Genomic DNA, 14,342 nt, shown 5'->3' on the forward strand with positions numbered 1-14,342 from the left:
TCATCAGAGGGTCTGCCTTACAAGGGCTGCACTCGGCTAGAACTAGCCACACAAAATTATTACTATTTATATGTAAATACTAAATACTGGACATACCTCAACTTTAGGAACATGTGACTCCTGATCCTTCAACATGCTGAACACACTACGACTAACTGTTGTTCAACACACCCACAGCTGACTTAGCCCTCTTCAGAAATTTTTGCTCAAAGCACTTGCCTTGCTGAACTGATGTTGAGGATAAAAGTTTCTCCAAAGTTTGTTCAGACAGCAAGGATCTGAACTGTGTTTTTGTCTTTGTGACTGCTAAAAGTCCTTTCACATTCTGCATTGCTATGTGAAATTGATAAAATAGTTAGCGAGTCTGTCATATGGATGGTTGCCCCAGTTAATACAGGACGTGACCTTGAGCGCACTTGCTGCTCCTGGAAACAGCCACATGTCTTTTTTTTCTTTTTTTTTCTGTCTGGTCAGTGTGATTTAGAGAAGTGCCTCATACAGTCATACCACACCATTGTTGCCTCATGGCCTGCCAAACTGCAGATACATTGCAAGGCTATATTGTTGGCCTTTCCGATGCTAATTTCTCATTACCGAGGATTGTAAAACAGTGTAAAATGAAGGTCTCAACACTAGTAAGTACTCTGTAGGCAATGTGATAAAATTTCAACAAAATGTTTTCCCGCCAGAAACAACAACTTTGAAAAAACTGCCGCGGAAGAGAGTTCGATCCTCCAGGACTCCGGACATCATTATGAAAGTAAAGGATGCTGTCCTGAAGAAAGAATCCTTGACACTTTGACAGCCACACAAGCACATCGAAAGGTACAGTTTATCGTACAATTAAAGAAGATCTGAACCTGGTAAAGCGACTTAAGGCATGTGGATATGCTTTGAAAGCAAGGCACGTTAAAGAATGGTTCACTAATGCCAGAAAATTATACGGAAACTACATAGGTGGGGATAAATGGCAGTCAGTTGTTAACCTGCATGAAGCTTTAGTTTATTTGGATGACACCAACAAGCCCCGGGCAATTTACTGTCGCCCAAAAGTCCAAGGAAAGGTCAAGGAAAACAAAGAAAAGTTTGATAAGGGGTTCATGGTAGTGGCAGGATAATATGCCCAGGGTAAACTCAGAATCTTCAGAGCGTCGAAAAATGTGAAGATCAATGCTGCCTGCTTCCAGAAGAATGTCATGGACCCCTACTTTGACGAAGATATCCCTTGACTTTACGGTGAGGATGCTTCAAATGTCTGGATCCACATGGATAACACACCCAGTCATATTGAGCCATTCCATATATGCCTCAATTATATATTTGTAACACTGTGGAAATATTTTATGCATATGCAAGGAGCTGGGAATGAAGGCAGGAGAACAGTTGAGCCACAACATAGGCGAGGCACACCCAGTACTTTTCCATCAACAGCAAACTTTTTCAAGTTCAAATTGAACTGTTGGTTATGTATCCAGGCACGCCGACCCCACTCCACTTTTCAAATTCAACCGATACAAGCTAGGGGAGAGGTAAAATTTGAACGTCGGGAACGCCAAGACAACTAAATCAGGTTGACCAACTTCATCTTCGCAGGACTGGGATCCTTTGAATTCAAGCACAGATATTCGCCACCAAACTAATATTCCACAGGTCCGAATTAATGAGAAATTGGAAACAGATTCATCATCCACTTCTGCATGACAATAATGATTAGATGAGCACTTTTGATAATAAGACTCATTTGAACGTGAAGCCGTTGGACTTTGGAAAGCCGTTAGCAGGCCGCTGTCTCTATTAGCCGGGGAGTTACCTCGACCAACGGACAAACTATTAGTCTATTTAAACGCCCGTGGTAGGGGAAGCAATGGAAGCAATGGAAATGTGGATATGGAGGAGGATGCTGAAAATTAGTTGGACAGAGAAAAAATCAAACAATAGGGTCCTCCTTAAGGAAATAAACGAAACAAGGGAATTGATCAACACTGTAGAAAAGAGGAAAACCAAATTCCTTGGCCACACACTTCGACATAACACATTCCTCATGACTCAATCGGGTGAATGCCCTTAGTCTAATGACGCACAGGTTGGGACTAACACTTGCGCGTAGGCTAAACCAATTATAGCCTATCATTAGCATCAATATTGTATACTCATGCACGCAGAGCAGTGAAGAGGAGACCTTAATCCACAGCATCATTGCAGACTTTTCCAGGAACGAGAAGAAGACAACGATGGCTGTACGAGGGATCAATACCAGGGCCATTCAACCTTTGCTAACCGCTGTCACGATGGGCTAAGGCGATTGTGGCACAGCGGACATGTGATTCGTGGTGAATGGCAAAGTAGCTGCAAACGTTAAGTGTTAATATCCATACAAGCATGTTTTAAGAAATATTAATACACTAGAGTAGGGTTAATTCGAATTTTTCAATGATTAAATGTCAGCCTGAGTGGCAATTGTTTGTGTTCATGTTTTCTTAACGTTAAATTTGGTCAGAGCTGGTTTGCATGTTTTAGCCCATTTGAGGTGTATACATTTAGCAAGGTGGGAAGAAAGGAAAATGATAGGATAATGATAGATGGTTTTCTTTGCTTGAATAGTGTTTTCTGTTTTTCTGTTATGTCATTCATTATAGAGATATTTCAGGTAGAGTTCCTTTAGAATCAAACAGGCTACATGTACACTGCATTGGATTAAATTCAGATAGTTAATAACATGAATTTAGTTAGGTTGTTTTCTTTGCATGTGGCATGGATAATTTCAGTAACTTAAAGATGTGCAGTGATAATATGTCCACCGTTGGGTCATAATAGGATCATTTATATTGGGAAGAAGGCAAGTTCGGGAACATGAGGGGCTAGAACCGATGATGTGCAATATGAAAGGCCAGTGTTGCCATGCGCTATTAAGAGGGCTGATTTTATGAGATAGGCGATTGAGCTGTGATATTTACGGGTAGGACTTATTTAAATGCATTATGAGCAGAGCTTGTGTTTGGCTTGATTATGCCCTGGCTGTCCGCTTGTATTTGGGAGAGAGAAGTTGTGTCTTATTATGAAGAAAAGAGAGTCGGCTTGCCTCGACAAGTGAATAAACTTCCCGGGCAGAAAGTGTTTTGCCAGCTGTATATGCGCACCCTCTCAAGTGAAAGTGGATTTTCAAGGTCCCGTTATGTTTCCCGAGCTATGCACCTCCTTGCCTGTCAGATAATGTTTTGCTTTCCAAACAGCTGATCGACCGAACCATGTGGAGTAAGAGAGAGGTGGACAACTGTGTCTGTTATAGACGCAAGCCTACGAAGCCTGCCAGAGTCGGGTTCGATCCCCAATATCTCTATTATGTTTCATGCTTGTCTGTATGTGTTTTTGTCCACAGGGTTGCTCTATTTATGTGTGTGTACCTCTTTGTTCTTATATCTCTTATGCTGTTAAATATGGGATTTTTAGCTTGATAGCTAATTTGCCGGGAAGCCAGTTCTGTCTGGTCCAATTTGCATATGAGTGCAGACTCATACAGTAGAATCAGTGCTTTATTTTGGTGGGAGTGTATAGGAACCAACCTGCACTAGTGTTTTTATTATTTGTATCCAAATATGTCAGAGTGTAAATATAGATAGTCAGTTATTTTTGTACTAGTGTATTAGTATTTCTGGAACTGCGTAAAGACGATTAAGATCGATGCCCTAGGGAAAAAGGACTTAGGTACTTAGCTGGCGCACCTACACAATTATGTAGAGTTTGAGGGATGTTCCACCATTCAACACATTGCAACAAGTTATTAAATTATAAGAAGACCAGTTTTGACTCCCATGGAGTCATCATCAGTTCTTGGTTAAAATTAAATTAAGGGAAAATCTGATAACAATCATCATAACGAAAAATCCTTGCAATTATAGGTGGTTGCATGGAAATACATCATTGAGTTGATAGATATAACCTTGAAATGCAACATACACTTGGCAAGGAGAACTTGGAGCTTAGAAAGTTCCCAGTTCTGGCTCTAACAGTCTTGTGTTCACAGAACTCGGAACACTGGAATTACATGTACTGGATTGAAAATAATTACAAAACACAATAACGACACTTATAATGGTGTGGAAAACTTGTCTCTCTAAGAGCATTCTTGGATTTGACAGTCCTGTTTCTGTCTGAAAAAGATTGGATGAAATACACAATGAAGCAAAATGTATAAATACATAGATCTAATCTAAATTGTTGCGTGTTCATGTACACGGAACACTGGGAACACTTGTATTGTTTGATAACACACTCGTTCAAATGAAAACACTTATAACCATATGAAATATTTGTGTTACTAGAACGTTTATGGGTTTGACTGTACTGCTTTCCCTGACTAAACTAGTGAAATAATTATACATTGAATGTTAAAGATAAACTACTTGGTATTTAAAGTTCTGGCTTTTGGTTACAAAAATTGTCATGTGTTCGTGGAACACAGATTAGAACTGCTGGTCCTGCTTCTGTCTGCTGGAAACTAATGCATTAATGCAGTTGAAATTAATTGATTGAAAGTTTATACACCAATGCGAAACACTTGGCACTTTAATATTCTTGGATCTGAGTAAAATATTGTATGTTTACACAACTTGGCATAGACTTGTCGAGCGGTCTTGTCACAATCAACCAGAATATGTGAACCTTTTTAAAAAAATATAAAAACAGAAAACAAAGACTTGTTGACTATTACCACCACACATGAACTTATTAGTAGAATTAAGTTGGTTGAAGAGCTGGGGGAACATCCTTCAATATGGAATACTTGCTATTGTAATTGTAACTGTCATCGCTATTGTTGTTGTAGTATGGTGATGGTATGGCCTTGGCTTATGGAAACGTGCATTGAAGGTGTCTGAGGAAAAAGATAAAGACAGAATGAGAAACTGTTGTGTGTGGTGTGTTCGAGTTAAAATGAAATGTTGTTTTTATTTACTCACTCCGTATCCGCTCGTGCTGACCAGCCGTTTGAAGAGTGGATTGCGATCTGTTCAACTGCGCTCGTGTGTGTGTGTGTGTGTGTGATTAAATGGTGGAACATCCCTCAAACTCTACGTTATTGGTTAAACGTCAACACGGAAATGAAGATCGTAACTTACGACCTACACAATTATTTCATAACACGGATCGAATCTCCATGTAAACAAACTTTGGAACTTTAATTTACAGGTCATTGCCCGCTTTTTCCTTTTTATGAATTTATTTTGTTGTAATGTATTTGATTTTTATGTGTGAGTCACATTTTTTAAGACTGATTTGGGGTTGAGGTTACAAATTTTATCTTGATTTTCATTTTGTATGAACCGTATTTATGTTCTGAACCAATAAATCCATTCTACCCCTTTATATATATTTCTCAGTTCAAAATTTGCCTCCATATCTCCTGTTCATATACTAATTAGTATAAGTTTATTTAGAGATTTCTTACGGACGTTTCTCGGACAGCACCACGTGGTCTTCCAACCCCCCGTGTGTTAATTGGATTTAAGGACAGGAAATGGTGCAATACTTCCAGATCATCAGTCACCTACTACGAGAGAAAAGAAGCAGAGACGGGTGTCCGTGTCATACCATTTTGGTGTCATCCCTGTCAAAACCCTGGATGCCTCACCAATGGAGTTCTGTGCCTTTGGTCTCCTGAAATGAGGGCTTTCTTCTAGACTTCCTATCACTATTGAGGGTCTTTGGCAAGTGTGCCAGGAGGTATGGGACAATATTTCTCTTACTGTACTCCGTCAAAGTCTTCTACAGTGGAAATTGAGATGTAGGGCAATAGTCCGTGCCCGTGGGTATCACATCAAGCACAACCGGGTCTGGAGAAAAGGAATCGCCTAGGACAAAAGGTACATGAAAATAGTCTAATCTTAACTGGGGCAACCCTCCGTATTTAAGTACACCATCAGCTGATTTCATCTCATCTACCAATGCTCACTGAACATCAATTTGTCCTTTTGCCAGGTCTGTTTCTTCAAGCTGAAAGTTACAGAACTGGGGGTGCAGAATATCAGTTTCTTTATCTAAATGTTCTGTTTCACTAGTCAGAATGTTCAAAAACTTGTAAATGAAATATCTAAGGCTTGAAAACAATGCCTTACTTACAGCAGGAAAGTTTGCAACTTCTGCATTAATTAAAACTTAATCTTTGAACAGAAATTTGTGTACCATGTAGTCACATGATGAAGAGAAACACTTTCTAACAAACTTAAAGAATATGCACTTTTCCTCAGACTTCAAAGTGTTCACCACAACAAACGCAAAGTTCCCTATCATCAGATAACAATCGTGTTGTTGTTTGAGTCATCAGTCCATAGACTGGTTTGATACAGCTCTCCATGCCACCCTATCCTGTGCTGTGCTAAACTTTTCATTTCTACGTAACTATTGCATCCTACATCTGCTCTAATCTGCTTGTCATATTTATACCTTGGTCTCCCCCTACCGTTCTTACCACCTACACTTCCTTCAAAAACCAACTGAACAAGTCCTGGGTGTCTTAAGATGTGTCCTATCATTCTATCTCTTCTTCTTGTCAAATTTAGCCAAATAGATCTCCTCTCACCAATTCGATTCAGTATCTCTTCATTTGTGATTCGATTTATCCATCTCACCTTCAGCATTCTTCTGTAACACCACATTTTAAAAGCTTCTATTCTCTTTCTTTCTGAGCTAGTTATCGTCCATGTTTCACTTCCATACAATGCCACGCTCCACACAAAAGTCTTCAAAAACATCTTTCTAATTCCGATATCAATGTTTGAAGTGAGCAAATTTATTTTCTTACGAAAGCTCTTCCTTGCTTGTGCTAGTCTGCATTTTATGTCCTCCTTACTTCTGCCATTGTTAGTTATTTTACTACCCAAGTAACAATATTCATCTACTTCCTTTGACTTCATTTCCTAATCTAATATTTCCTACATCACCTGCCTTCGTTCGACTGCACTCCATTACTTTTGTTTTTGACTTATTTATTTTCATCTTGTACTCCTTACCCAAGACTTCATCCATACCATTCAGCAACTTCTCGAGATCTTCTGCAATCTCAGATAAAATAACAATATCATTGGCAAATCTCAAGGTTTTGATTTCCTCTCCTTGGACTGTGATTCCCTTTCCAAATTTCTCTTTGATTTCCTTTACTGCCTGTTCTATGTAAACATTGAAAAGGAGAGGGGATAAACTGCAGCCTTGCCTCACTCCTTTCTGGATTGCTGCTTCTTTTTCAAAGCCCTCGATTCTTATCGCTGCAGACTGATTTTTATACAGATTGTAGATAATTCTTCATTCTCAGTATCTGATCCCTATCATCTTCAGAATCATAAATCATAAATAGCTTGGTCCAATGAACATTATCGAATGCCTTTTCTAGATCTATGAATGCCATGTACGTGGGCTTGTCCTTCTTGATTCGATCATCTAAGATCAGACGTAAAGTCAGGATTGCTTCACGTGTTCCTACATTTCTTCTGAAGCCAAATTGATCTTCTCCCAACTCAGCTTCAACTTGTTTTTCCATTCTTCTGTAAATAATACGTGTTAAAATTTTGCAGGCATGAGATACTAAACTAATGGTGTGGTAGTTTTCACACCTGTCAGCACCGGCTTTCTTGGGAATGGGTATAACAACATTCTTCCGAAAATCGGATGGGACTTCTCCTGTCTCATACATCTTGCACACTAAATGAAATAACCTTGCCATTCTGGTTTCTCCTGAGGCAGTCAGTAATTCACAGGGAATGTCATCAATTCCAGGTGACTTGTTCCTATTGAGGTCACTCACAGCTCTGTCAAACTCTGACCTCAAAATTGGGTCTCCCATTTCATCAGCATCAACAGCCTCTTCATGTTCCAGAACCAAATTATCTACCTCTTTACCTTGATACAACTGTTGGATATGCTCTGCCATCTTTCTGCTTTGTCTTCTGTCCCTAGAAGTGGCTTTCCATCTGAGCTCTTAATATTCATACACCTCGATTTCCTTTCTCCAAAGGTTTCCTTGATTTTCCTGTATGCAGCATCTACCTTTCCCAGGGCCATACAGCCTTCGACATCCTTGCACTTCTCCTTCAGCCATTCTTCCTTAGCTACCTTGCACTTTCTATCCACTTCATTCTTTAATTGCCTGTATTCTTTTCTGCCCTCTTAATTTCTAGCATTCTTGTATTTTCCTCGTTCATCAATCAGGTCTAGTATCTCCTGAGTTATCCACTGATTCTTAGTTGATCTTTTCTTCCTTCCTAACATTTCTTCAGCAACACTACTGACTTCATTTTTCACGACTCTCCACTCTTCTTCTATAGTGATTCCTTCAGCCTTTTCATTTAGTCCTTGTGCAACATGTTCCTTGAAACAATCCCTCACACTCTTTTCTTTCAACTTGTCTAGATCCCATCTTTTTGCATTCTTTCCTTTCTGCAATTTCTTCAGCTTCAGATGGCATTTCACGACAAACAAGTTGTGGTTAGAGTCCACGTCTGCTCCTGGGAAAGTTTTGCAATCCAACACCTCGTTTCTGAATCTCTGCCTAATCATAATGAAGTCTATTTGATACCTTCCAGTGTCTCCAGGTCTCGTCCACGTATACAGCCGTCGTTTGTGGTGTTTGAACCAAGTATTGGCAAGGACTAAATTATGATCAGTGCAGAATTCAACCAGCCGACTTCCTTTCGTTCCTTTGTCCCAATCCAAATTCTCCTACTGTACTACCTTCTCTTCCTTGGCCTACCACTGCATTCCAGTCTCCCATCACCATTAGATTCTCATCACCTTTTACATATTGTATTAAATCTTCTATCTCCTTGTATATTCTTTCGATTTCTTCATCATCCGCTGAACTAGTAGGCATATAGACCTGCACTATTGTGGTGGGCATTGGTTTGGTGTCTGTATTGATGACAATAATTCTTTCACTATGCTGGTCATAGTAACTTACCCGCTGCCCTATTTTCTTATTCATTATTAAACCAACTCCTGCATTTCCTCTGTTTGATTTTGTGTTGATAATTCGGTAGTCACCTGACCAAAAATCTTGTTCTTCCTGCCAACGTACTTCACTTATACTAACTACATCTAACTTTAGCCTATCCATCTCCCTTTTCAGATTCTCTAACCTACCACAACGATTCAAACTTCTAACATTCCACGCTCCGACTCGCAGAATGTCAGTATCCATCTTCCTGATGATCGCCCCCTCTCGTGTAGTCTCCACCCGGAGATACGAATGGGGGACTAGTTTACCTCTGGAATATTTTACCCCGGAGGAAGCCATCATCAGTACATCATTCATACAGAGAGAGCTGCATGTCTTCGGGAGTTAGTTACGGCTGTAGTTTCCTGTTGCTTTCAGCCGTGTAGCAGTATCAACACAGCTAAGCCACGCTGAGTATTATTATAAGGCCGTATCAGTCAATCATCTAGACTGCCGCCCTTGCAACTACCGAAAGGCTGCTACCCCCCTTTCGATGAACCATTCGTTAGTCTGGTCTCTCAACAGATACTCATCCGATATGGTTGCACCTGCGGCTCGGCTATCTGCATCATTGGGACACGCAAGCCTCCCCTCTGCGGCAAGGTCACATGGTTCGCAGAGGAGGAGATAACAATCATCCTTTTGATTTGCTGGAGTATGATAATCTACATCAAGGAGAGAGGAGGAGCTTTTAATAACGTGTGGTTTCACAAACCTTGCCATCACATTCTTCAATAGTTCCTCTGAAACCGACTTCAATAAGTGGATGTGCGGCATACTTGACTGAAGAGCTACGTTTGGATTCTCAAAGATATCCATAAAACTTGAGAAAAAAGGGCAAAAAGATTTATGACAATTTGATGAAAGGAACATGAACAGCCGTTCTTCACGTGACAAAGCATGGCTTTTAGTGTCATCCGTAGTTTCATTTTTTTGGGTGAAACTGATGACTTGGGTTTTCCTTTTAACTGAGGAGTGTGGTGAAATGTTATGACAATGCTTCACCTTTTCAGACAAACAAGACACATCTACACTTACACTGTGTTTAGGAATTTTGTAGGTTTTCAAAGTTCCCATCTGAGAATCCTTACTCACAATTTTGCTCCTGAATAAAGTAACCAAAGGATCCCACTGCAGCAAAATCCTATCTAAAATCTTCTTAGTGATAACCATCAAGTAGGCACATGCTTCAGAATTTTCCTGATCTCTGTGCTGTGTAAAGTCTGAAATTCTCTGAACTTTCCTCTTTGCACTCCTTTCCAGATAATAAAATATATCAATTATACTTTCATCTACATTTACAGGCAAGCATGCCGCACCCTTCTCTGCAGCAAGATTAATTAGGTGACAAGAGCAGCCTACGATGATTATGTTACTATTTTCCCGCTTCAAACATCCTGCCACACCATTCTTTAATCCTACCATTACTGAAGCATTATCAACACCAAGAGCTAGGCAGTTTCTTAACGGAATGTGGAATTCCTGAAAAGCTGAGAGCAAAAGATTGGCAATATTAGCTTCACTAGCATCCCCTTCTTAATTAGGCACAGACAGTAGACAACTCTGAATTTCATTGAGTTCAGGCCTAAAAAATGTTACAACAATCGGATATATTTTCAAGTTGCTTTTATTGCTACCATCAGTAGCGACAGAAAATGCATTCACCTGCAAATGTGATACAATTTTCACCCTTTCTTCCATGCACATTTCTGTAATGATAGCCACCATTTTCATTCTAGCACACCTATATCATTTAGTGTTTTCCGAATCAGGAAACATTTTGCGAAACAAAGGCCCCATGTGATCGGCACAATTTAAAGGCAGGTTATGTTCTACGATGAATGATGTAAATAAAGCCTCAGCATTTGTCACAGGATTTACATCTTGGTTTTTTCATGAAAAGTTCAGTTTCTGGTTTCTTTCTACACACTGGACACTCTCCTTGTGTTTTTTTCATTTGCACGTTTGAGTATATCGCACTTCCCGCCATGCGCAACTGAAAAATCGCACCTACATATACATTATCTGAACGTTCAGTTTATACTGGAATTAATGAGAAATATGTGAATAAAGGGATACTGACAATCAAAGAAATATTAATGAAATGAGAGATATTTTAAATGATGTGAGTCGTGCTTGTTCTGATATGTATGCGAAATGCCTATGAAGTTGACTAGATACCCCAGTAAAGTTGTATAGCGAGAGATAATAGTACAGCCAGCCAGCCAGCGCGACAGATGGAAGTTATTGCTTTGGATCACCCACATGTTCTCCAAAGTCCGCAGACATCATTAAGAGAGATGAAGGCCATCCCCCAAGACAAGTGTTGAAAGGAAGTGTGTCAATAGAATAAGCTTGGTTTTATTCAATCACTTTTGTGCAATAATACAGCCGAAACAATTACATGAGCAAAGGGGCCATCTCAGCCATATAGTCACAGCATTCATTGGTAAACATCGGAGGTTCAAAAGTCAGGAAGGAATTATTATCCAGGCACATAGGCTATGATCGAATTGGGTTAGTGGCTCCCAACATTCCACCAGAAAATGCGCCCGTCATTTTTAAGGGATACACTCTTCCAGATCAGTAGGAAGCTGTGGTTGTGCAGTGCTTAGGTGGGCTCAGTGCTGGTGATTAGTGGGTGATTGTGCTTTTCCCAGGCCGTTTCCTATTCCTGCGCATCAATTTAACTTGTATATCTTAGCTGTTTTGAGTATGGGTAACCAGGCACTGTTTACCCGTTCATTTTGTTCCTTCCTATTGGAACTGCTGGTATGTTTGAAAATTTCTATGGTTTCCCACCACTGTAACAAAGCGCAACAGTGTACCGTGGTGGAGAGTATGCCCATACTGTATTTCATGGCTGTCCAATAGATTGTGTTCAGTTATATATGACTTCTCAGTCTATCCTAGCCTCTTCAGTGGCACACGCCATAAATTCTCAGGCAATGCAGACACCTGCCCATAACATGACCACCTGAGAAATTCTTGTTGAGCTGCAGTGCTCATTTTATGATTTTCTCAAGTATTGTAATATCTTCAAAAAATGTTTTCCAGCATTCTGAACCTATGGCAGGAGGGTTTCCAGCTGCATCCACAAAGTCTATACCTTATCTCCTCTCCTTTACATATGATTTCTAAGTAACCTTGTTGGTTTTTCTAGTGAAAGTGAAGAAGATACACTCACCTGCAAAAAAGCAAAACACCACATATTTTATAAAAAATTTATGTTAGCCCATTTGAAACATTGTATAAATTAAATGTTATGACATTCCAACAATATGGCAATATATTGCAAGGTAATTAGCCCATTTGAGAAGTTTCAGCACAATAACTGATCAACATTACTGATCGTGACAATCACAACACCAATATTGCTGTTTCCCTCCTTTGGATAAGAATAACCACAAACAACTGTTTTAAGGTTTATTGCTGTGAATTCTCATCCCTCTTATTTTTGTGGACATTACAGCTTGTCTACAACAGTTATCTCGCTCCTAAGTCAGGTCATAATGGCTCTTTCACCTGAAAACGCAGCAAGGGCCGTAGCATTAGTGGAGGATGGGCGCGGTATGCACTATGAAGCAGCCGTTACAGACACGTCTTGCTCTAATGTGTACAGAACTGTTAAAATGTACAGAGAGGACAATATTTACACCAGGAGGCCCGGTTCCAGTTGTAGGAGAAGCACTACTGAGCGCAATGATCACTTTCTCGAAATGCAAGTTCTTCGTGATCGACATACAACAACTGCAGAGGCCAGAAATCGTTTGCAGCAAGTATGGGACATTAACATCAGTAAAAGGACAGTATGAAGGAGGTTGTATGAAGCGGATTTAAAGTCTAAGAGGCCCACCACAGGACCTCTGCTTACACGTGAGCACCGCGCCTCTCGGATGCAATTCGCCAACGCCAATCGAAACTGGACCGTGGAACAGTGGAGCTCAGTGCTGCTCATGGATGAATCCAGATACTGTTTGAGGGCCCATAAGGAAAAGAGAGAGTATGAAGAAGGTCCGGGGAACATTATTCACCCTGTACTTTCTCTACAAGGACACCATTCAATGGAGGCTCTGTGATAGTCTGGGCTGGGATTACCATTGATGCGCGCACGGAGTTTGTGTTCACTGAGAATGAAAGTCTGACAGCCCACTGATATGTCGAGGAGATTTTAGTGGATCACGTGGTGCCTTTTGCAGCTGTCATAGGCAAGAACTTTATCTTGATGCTCGCCTACACATTGCATATGAGGGGTTGCCGGCAAGAACCCCCACTAGTCAAAAAAAAAATATATATATATTGAAAAACGAGTTATAGGCGCCATCTTGTAGTGTTCAGCATGACGCACTTGATTACACAACCGATTCTGTCAGAAACACCTCAAGTCGTACTGTATTGCCTCTAAACATACGGCAATTCGGCAAAAGCCCCACAAGTCTGGACTGTTGCTAGCGAGACCACCACTGGTCAGTGGTGCTTCAGGCAGGTGCTGCGAGAGCAGTCTGCTCAACTCCCGATAAACCACTGACAAGCTACACTTTTGGTTACAACTGCCCACGTTGCTCTAGGTTGTACTCCAGTTCTCAAAGGTTTTACGTTAATATGGACACAAATGGTCCAATGAGGTTATCTCAATGCTGCTACATTTCATAAATAGCATCCCACATTCCGAGTTATGGATGAGCTGGTTTTAATAAGTAACAGCTGTCCTGGGCAAAACAAAAATAAAACAATGGTTTACTTCCTCTTCTGTGTAGTGCACATTCTCAAACTTTTTAAAAGGATTACATACCTTTTTCCCGTTCGTGGTCATGACTATCCTAGCAAACGACCAGGAATTTTCACTTATTTCTACTCAACGCAGGAAGACTACCATCACCGAACTTCCTGAAGACTGGGATAAAAGAATTCTGAAGGCCTGAACGCGTCCATCTCCATTTGGTTTGGAGATATTCACCCACCATGACAGTTTGTTTTGTAAAAAACCAAAGCCAACATTCAGGCTTCAGTGTGATCGATCTATACGGTGTGACTACAAACATAAAGCTGTATATTTGCGACAAACGTACCGTGGTCCTTGCAGCCGGCACATCATCACAGATCCGAAGTTCAAAACTCCTGACACAATCAACTTACCAGGAGCTTTCATATCCCCTCCTGCAGTGAAACCTGCGAAGGTTAAGGACATATTAAAACTTGCCGAATACCTGGCAAATCCTGCAAGCAAATAGTACTACTCAAGCCGCTTTGGCACAGCTGCATCAGTGGATGTACCTACAACCAATTGTGACTATGAAACAGACAATGATGACAATAGTGATGGATGTGAAGTATTAAGTTGTCATTGTATGCTGTATGTAAC

At 40.4% G+C, this 14,342-nt stretch overlaps 1 protein-coding gene across 1 annotated transcript in view; it reads right to left on the reverse strand.

Moving 5' to 3' along the window:
* The window catches only part of Orc5 (origin recognition complex subunit 5), a 196,398-nt gene that overhangs the window by 96,354 nt on the left and 85,702 nt on the right, over positions 1-14,342 (reverse strand). The gene's annotated exons all lie outside the window — the stretch shown is intronic.

The sequence above is a fragment of the Anabrus simplex genome, chromosome 5, assembly GCF_040414725.1.
Source record: "Anabrus simplex isolate iqAnaSimp1 chromosome 5, ASM4041472v1, whole genome shotgun sequence".
In the NCBI taxonomy this organism is placed as follows: domain Eukaryota; kingdom Metazoa; phylum Arthropoda; class Insecta; order Orthoptera; family Tettigoniidae; genus Anabrus; species Anabrus simplex.